This window comes from Camelus dromedarius, chromosome 36 (genome assembly GCF_036321535.1).
Source record: "Camelus dromedarius isolate mCamDro1 chromosome 36, mCamDro1.pat, whole genome shotgun sequence".
Classification (NCBI taxonomy): domain Eukaryota; kingdom Metazoa; phylum Chordata; class Mammalia; order Artiodactyla; family Camelidae; genus Camelus; species Camelus dromedarius.
Window position 1 is genome coordinate 13633083 of NC_087471.1, and position 6244 is coordinate 13639326.

General features: G+C 35.9%; 1 pseudogene; it reads left to right on the forward strand.

Moving 5' to 3' along the window:
- Nucleotides 1–3887: 3887 nt before the first annotated feature.
- LOC105099197 (olfactory receptor 6C2-like) lies at nucleotides 3888–4442 on the forward strand (annotated as a pseudogene).
- Nucleotides 4443–6244: the final 1802 nt, after the last annotated feature.

The following is a 6244-nucleotide window of genomic DNA, read 5'->3' on the forward strand; positions in this document are numbered from 1 at the left end:
CCACCGCCCACTGACCACACCCTAGCTGTGTCCAGGGAGCAGGCTGACATGAGGAGGTGCCTCCAGCAAAGCTGGGGCAGCAGAGGCCGCCCCCAGGCCATGTCACAGAGGAGATGGGGGCAAATATACCAGTTCATCAAGGGCAGCGCCCCTCTCCTCGCTGCTACCCCAGGTTCATGGGACACTTGTTTCCAGGTGAGGTGGCTCCCAGGAGCCAGGCACAGTGCTGTCAGGGGACAGTGGCAGCCAGGGGAGGTGGGTTGCCCTGGGGGAGCAGGTGGACTTGCTCCCATCTCCCCTGTGGGCTGTTCTGGGAGAAGCCTTTGTCACCCCAGGTTCACCGGGTGCATATTTTCATGTCAGCCTGTTCCAGGGAGGAGGGCACAGTGCGCTTGGGGGCAGTGGCAGTGAGTGGGGAGGCAAGGACTTGTGAAGGACTGGGCTCCAGCCCAGGAACTGACTCTCCTCTTTTTTCTCTTGCTTCTTCAGGTGGTGGCTGTAGTGGTTTTTCCATTATAGGTTATCATGAAATATTGAGCAGAGGTCTCTGTGTTATACAGAAGAAACTTTTAAAAAATCTATCTTTATATATAGTGACTTACATTTGTAAATCTCAAACTCCCAACTTTATCCCACTTTCCCTGCTAATCATAAGACTGTCTACTGTGTCTGCGAGTCTGTTTCTGTTTTATAAATGAGTTCATAGTGTCCTTTTTTTTAAGGTTCCACATACGAGTGATATGTGGTATTTTTCTTTCTTTTTCTGGCTTACTTCACTTAGAATGATGATCTCCAGGTCCATCTATGTTGCTGCAAATGGCATCATTTTATCCTTTTTTATGGCAGAGTAGTATTCCATTGCATAATAATACCACAACTTCATTTGTTTTTTTTAAATTAGTTTTTAATTTTCTTCATTGACTTAGTTTACAATGTTGTTTCAATTTCCAGTGCAGAGCACTATTTTTGTTTTACATTACATATATTCATTGTCTCATTCTTTTTTTAAACACTTTTTTAATTGAGTTATAGTCATGTTACAATGTTGTGTCAATTTCCAGTGTAGAGCACAATTTTTCAGTTATACATGAACATGCATATATTCATTGTCACTTGGTTTTTTTCTGTTAGCTACCACAAGATCTTGTATACATTTCCCTGTGCTATACAGTATAATCTTGTTTATCTATTCTACATATAAATGTGCCTGTCAGTATCTACAAATTTTGAAATCCCAGTCTGCCCCTTCCCACCCCTCACCCCCTTGGCAACCACAAGTTTGTATTCTATGTCTCTGAGTCTGTTTCTGCTTTGTATTTATGTTCTTTTTTTTTTTTTTTTTTTAAGATTCCACATATGGCCAATCTCATACGGGGTTTTTCTTTCTCTTTCTGGCTTACTTCACTTAGAATGACATTCTCCAGGGACATGCATGTTGCTGCAAATGGTGTTGTCTTTTTTTATGGCTGAATAGTATTCCATTGTATAAATGTACCACATCGTCTTTATCCAGTCATCTGTTGATTGACATTTAGGCTGTATCCATGTCTTCGCTATTGTAAATAGTGCTGCTGTGAACATTGAAGTGAAGGTGTCTTTTTGAAGTAGGGTTCCTTCTGGATATATACCCAGGAGCACAATTACTCAGTCATATGGTAAGTCTATACCTAGTCTTTTGAGGAATCTCCATCCTGTTTTCCACAATGGCTGCACAAATCTGCTTTCCCACCAGCAGTGTAGGAGGATTCCCTTTTCTCCACAGCCTCTCCAACATTTATCATTTGTGGACTTTGAATGATAGCCATTCTGACTGGTGTGAGGTGATACCTCATTGTAGTTTTGATTTGCATTTCTCTGATAATTAGTGATATTGAGCATTTTTTCATGTGCCTGGTGGCTATTTGTATGTCTTCATTGGAGAAATGCGTAAGTCTTCTGCCCATTTTTGGATTCGGTTGTTTGTTTTTTTGGTTATAAAGTTGTATGAGCTGTTTATATATTCTGGAAATTAACGCCTTTGTCCATCGAAACATTTGCAAATATATTCTCCCATTTTGTAGGCTTTCTTTTTGTTTTGCTTATGGCTTGCTTTGCTGTGCAAAAGCTTCTAAGTACAGTTAGGTCCCATTAGTTTATTTGTGCTTTTATTTCTGTTGCTTGGGTAGACTGCCTTAGGGGAACACTGCTGAGGTGTATGTCAGATAATGTTTTGCCTATGTTTTCTTCTAAGAGCTTTCTAGTATCTTGTCTTATGTTTAAGTTGTTAAGCCATTTTGAATGTATTTTTGGGTATGGTGTGAGGGAGTAGTCTATCTTCACTGATTTACATGCAGCGGTCGAATTTTCCCTATCATTTCCTGAAGTCACTGTCTTTACTCCATCGTATGTTCTTGTCTCCTTTGTCAAAAATTAGTTGACCAAAGGTCTGTTGGTTTACCTCTGGGCTCTCTATTCTGTTCCATTGATCCACATGTCTGTTTTTGTACTAATACCATGTATGACTGTAGCTCTGTAGTATTGTCTGAAGTCTGGGAGGGTTATTCCTCCAGCTTTGGTGTTCTTCTTCAATAATGCTTTGGTAATTCTGGGTCTTTTGTGATTGCATATAAATTTTAGGATGGTTTGTTGCAGTTTTGTGAAAAATGTCCTGGGTGATATGATAGGGTTTGCATTAAATCTGTAGATTGCTTTGGGTAGGATGGCCATTTTAACAATATTAATTCTTCCAATCCAAGAGCATGGCTTATCTTTCCATTTCTTTAAGCCATCTTTAATTTTCTTACAATGTTTTGTAGTTCTCTACGTATAAGTCTCTCATTTCCTTTGCCAGATTTATTCCTAATTATGTTATTTTGGGGATGCAATTTTAAAAGGGATTATTTCTTTACTTTCCTTTTCTAATATTTTATTGTTAGTGTAAAGAAATGCAACTGAATTGTATGTTAATCTTGTATCCTGCTACCTTGCTGAATTCTTTTATCAGCTCTAGAAGTTTTTGTTGGAGCCTTTAGGGTTTTCTATATATAGTATCATGTTATCCACATATAGTGACAATTTTACCTCTTCTCTTCCAATTTGGATCACTTTTATTTCTTTTTCTTGTCTAATTGCTATGGCTAGGACTTCCAATACTATATTGAATGGAAGTGGTGAGTGCAAACATCCTTGTCTTGTTCTGGATTTTAGCACGAAGTCTTTCAAGTTTTCACTATTGAATATATTATGCTGGCTGTAGGTTCATCATAAATAGCTTTTTATATGTTGAGATATGTTCCCACTATACCCACTTTGGTTAGATTTTTATCATAAGTGGGTGTTGAATTTTATTCAATGCTTTTTCTGCATCTATTTTCAACCCAATCCAAAAATGGGCAGAAGACCTAAATAAGCAACTCTCCAATTAAGACATACAAATAGCCAATAGGCACATGAAAACATGCTCAGTATCACTAATTATCAGTGAAATGCAAATCAAAACTACAATAAGGTATCACCTCACACCAATCAGAAATGGCCATCATTCAAAAGTCCACAAATGATAAATGGTGGAGAGTCTGTGGGGAAAAGGGAACCCTCCTACACTGGTGGGAATGTAAGTTGGTGCAGCCATTATGGAAAATAGTATGGAGATTCCTCAAAAATCTAAACATAGACTTACCACATTATCCAGCAGTCCCACTCCTGGGTACATATCCAGACAGAACCTTAATTCAAAAGACACATGCACCCCAATGTTCATAGCAGCACTATATACAATATCGAAGACATGGAAACAACCTAAATGTCCATTGACAGATGACTGTATAAATAAGTTGTTGTATATTTATACAGTGGAATACTACTCAGCCATAAAAGAGAATAAAATAATGCCATTTGTAGCTACATGGATGAACAGTAGAGTTTGCCAGAGACTTGTTTTTTGCTCTTGGTTGGCTGGAATGTTCCTCATAACCTCCCCACTTAGTCTGGGGCTAAATCTGAAATTCTGTGACTCAAATTGATCACCTTCTCTGTGATGCTTTCCCCCTCCTCAAATATCATGTTCAGACACATGGTTCATCAAGCAAATTGTTGTAATCTGTGCTTTGCCAACCCTCACTTTACTCTTATGTGTGTAATTCTATCCTATGCTTAAATCATCAAGACAATTTTAGGACTTCCATGTGCCCAGCAAAGAAAAAAGGCCTTTTCCACCTGTTCTTCCCACGTGATTGTGTTTTCCATCACTTGTGGTATGTATATGTTCATCCACATAATTCCTACAGCCAAGGAAGAAGTGACTATTAATAAAGTGGTCTCACTACTCATTTCTTCCATTTCACCTGTTAGATCCATTTATTTATACACCGAGAAATAAGCAAGTGAAGAAAGTCATCAATGACTCAATCAGAAGCACTGCATCATTCTTAAGGAAGTCAAATAAAATAGCAGTCAGTAAATGAAGTTAAAATAAAAGGTGAATGGCTCTAACCTTTCTACTGAAGCTTATAATTGTCCATCTTTAATAATCTATATTTCAGTTGTTATGTTTTTCTGTTCCTCTTTAGATTTACTTTACACTGCACCTTAATCAACTCAATTTATTTCCTTTGGTTTTTACTCAAATTCTTAAAGGAGCTCTGTCTCAGTGAACAAAATGAAAGAATATTTGCTATCATTTATTTATAGATAAATACAACCCCATATAATTAAAATTCATGGTTTAATAAAGATCATTCTTTAGTTCTCCATAAAACTGGCAGCATGATACTGCTGATTACTGTATGCAGATTTGCAAATTTTTTTTAAAATTCAAGTAAGAATTGAAACTGGCATAATAAAGTACTGAGTAGGATGATTGAGGGCATGATGTCATAATACAAGGAGCAATTGAGAAAGACAATAATAGCATTTCTAATATTCTAGGAAAATTCATTAAAAACAAAAAACTATTCTGGGTAAAATCTGACAAATACTCTTTGGAATATAGCTAAGAGAGAAGGTTAAAATATCGGCAATCACAAGGTATCAGAGATACAGAACAATCAGAAATGAAGAAAAATAAACCTATTTATAACCCTTCGATTTCCAGGAAAGCACTAAATGGAGGATGGAGAGGGGCAAGTTCTGGGATTATGAGTTAGAGGCTTGGGTTTAAAAGCCCACATGGAGATGAGAGATGAAGTGTCAGGGTCCAAGTGGTGACAGTACACGGAACTGACATAATAGTATAAAATCAAGACTTTCAAAATGGGATTTAAGAGAAAAAAGTGGCCACCCTTGTAAAAGGAATACAATTTTCTCTTAGAAATTATTCTGTCTCTTCTTGACTTATGAGCTACAAATGAGGACATGGGGATCATTAATACGTTCCTCTTTCTATCCAAGAGAGAGATTTAACAGCCCAAATTCTATAATTTACTAATACTATGTATGAAGAATTATGTAGTGAATCCAAATTAATCTTTGAAAGCTTACAATTACCTATGCCACGAGATAGAGACACTTCATAACAATTCACCTAAAGCACAAAAAAGCTAAACTCAGAAGAAATCAAAGAATTTTTTATCCAAACATGTATTCATTATTTTTAAAAACTAAACTGAACAAAAAATAAAGCAACTCCCGCTCAATATAAAATTTTGTAAACCATGAAAGTAATCCAAAGCATGTACAAAATGAATTTTAGATAAAAATGAATAAAATTTAAATGATAAATAAATCTAAATGTTGATTCTTTAAAAACTTTCATGAAAATTGATGTTTCTCAGAAACATGAATGAATACAAAACAGCAAAATGTGTAAGGCTACCAATCTTAAAATATAAATACTGAAGCAGTACAAATTAGAATAACTTGATAGATGAACTATAGCAATTCCACGACAACAATGAAATATATGTGAAGACTCAAAGTTCATGAAAAAAGATTTAGCAAAACAGAATTTCAAAAATTAATTCAAGGTGTGGAAAACAAATACACCAATCTCCATAAAATATTAAGGAAGGCAAATAAAAATAATTTTTGAAGAAATAAAAGGACCAAATTACTATAAAACTAACCATGGTAAAACACTAGAAAATCTCATTACGATTTCAACTATGCAAACAATTAAAAAAAAACACCTCTCCCCATGGAATTTTATGAAAATGTCTTAATATTTGAAAAAACCTGATGAAGACATTATAAGATAAATGATTAAACAAATTCACTGCTGAATGTACATAGACTATTTCAAATAGAATCTAAAAAAGTCAAAAATTAT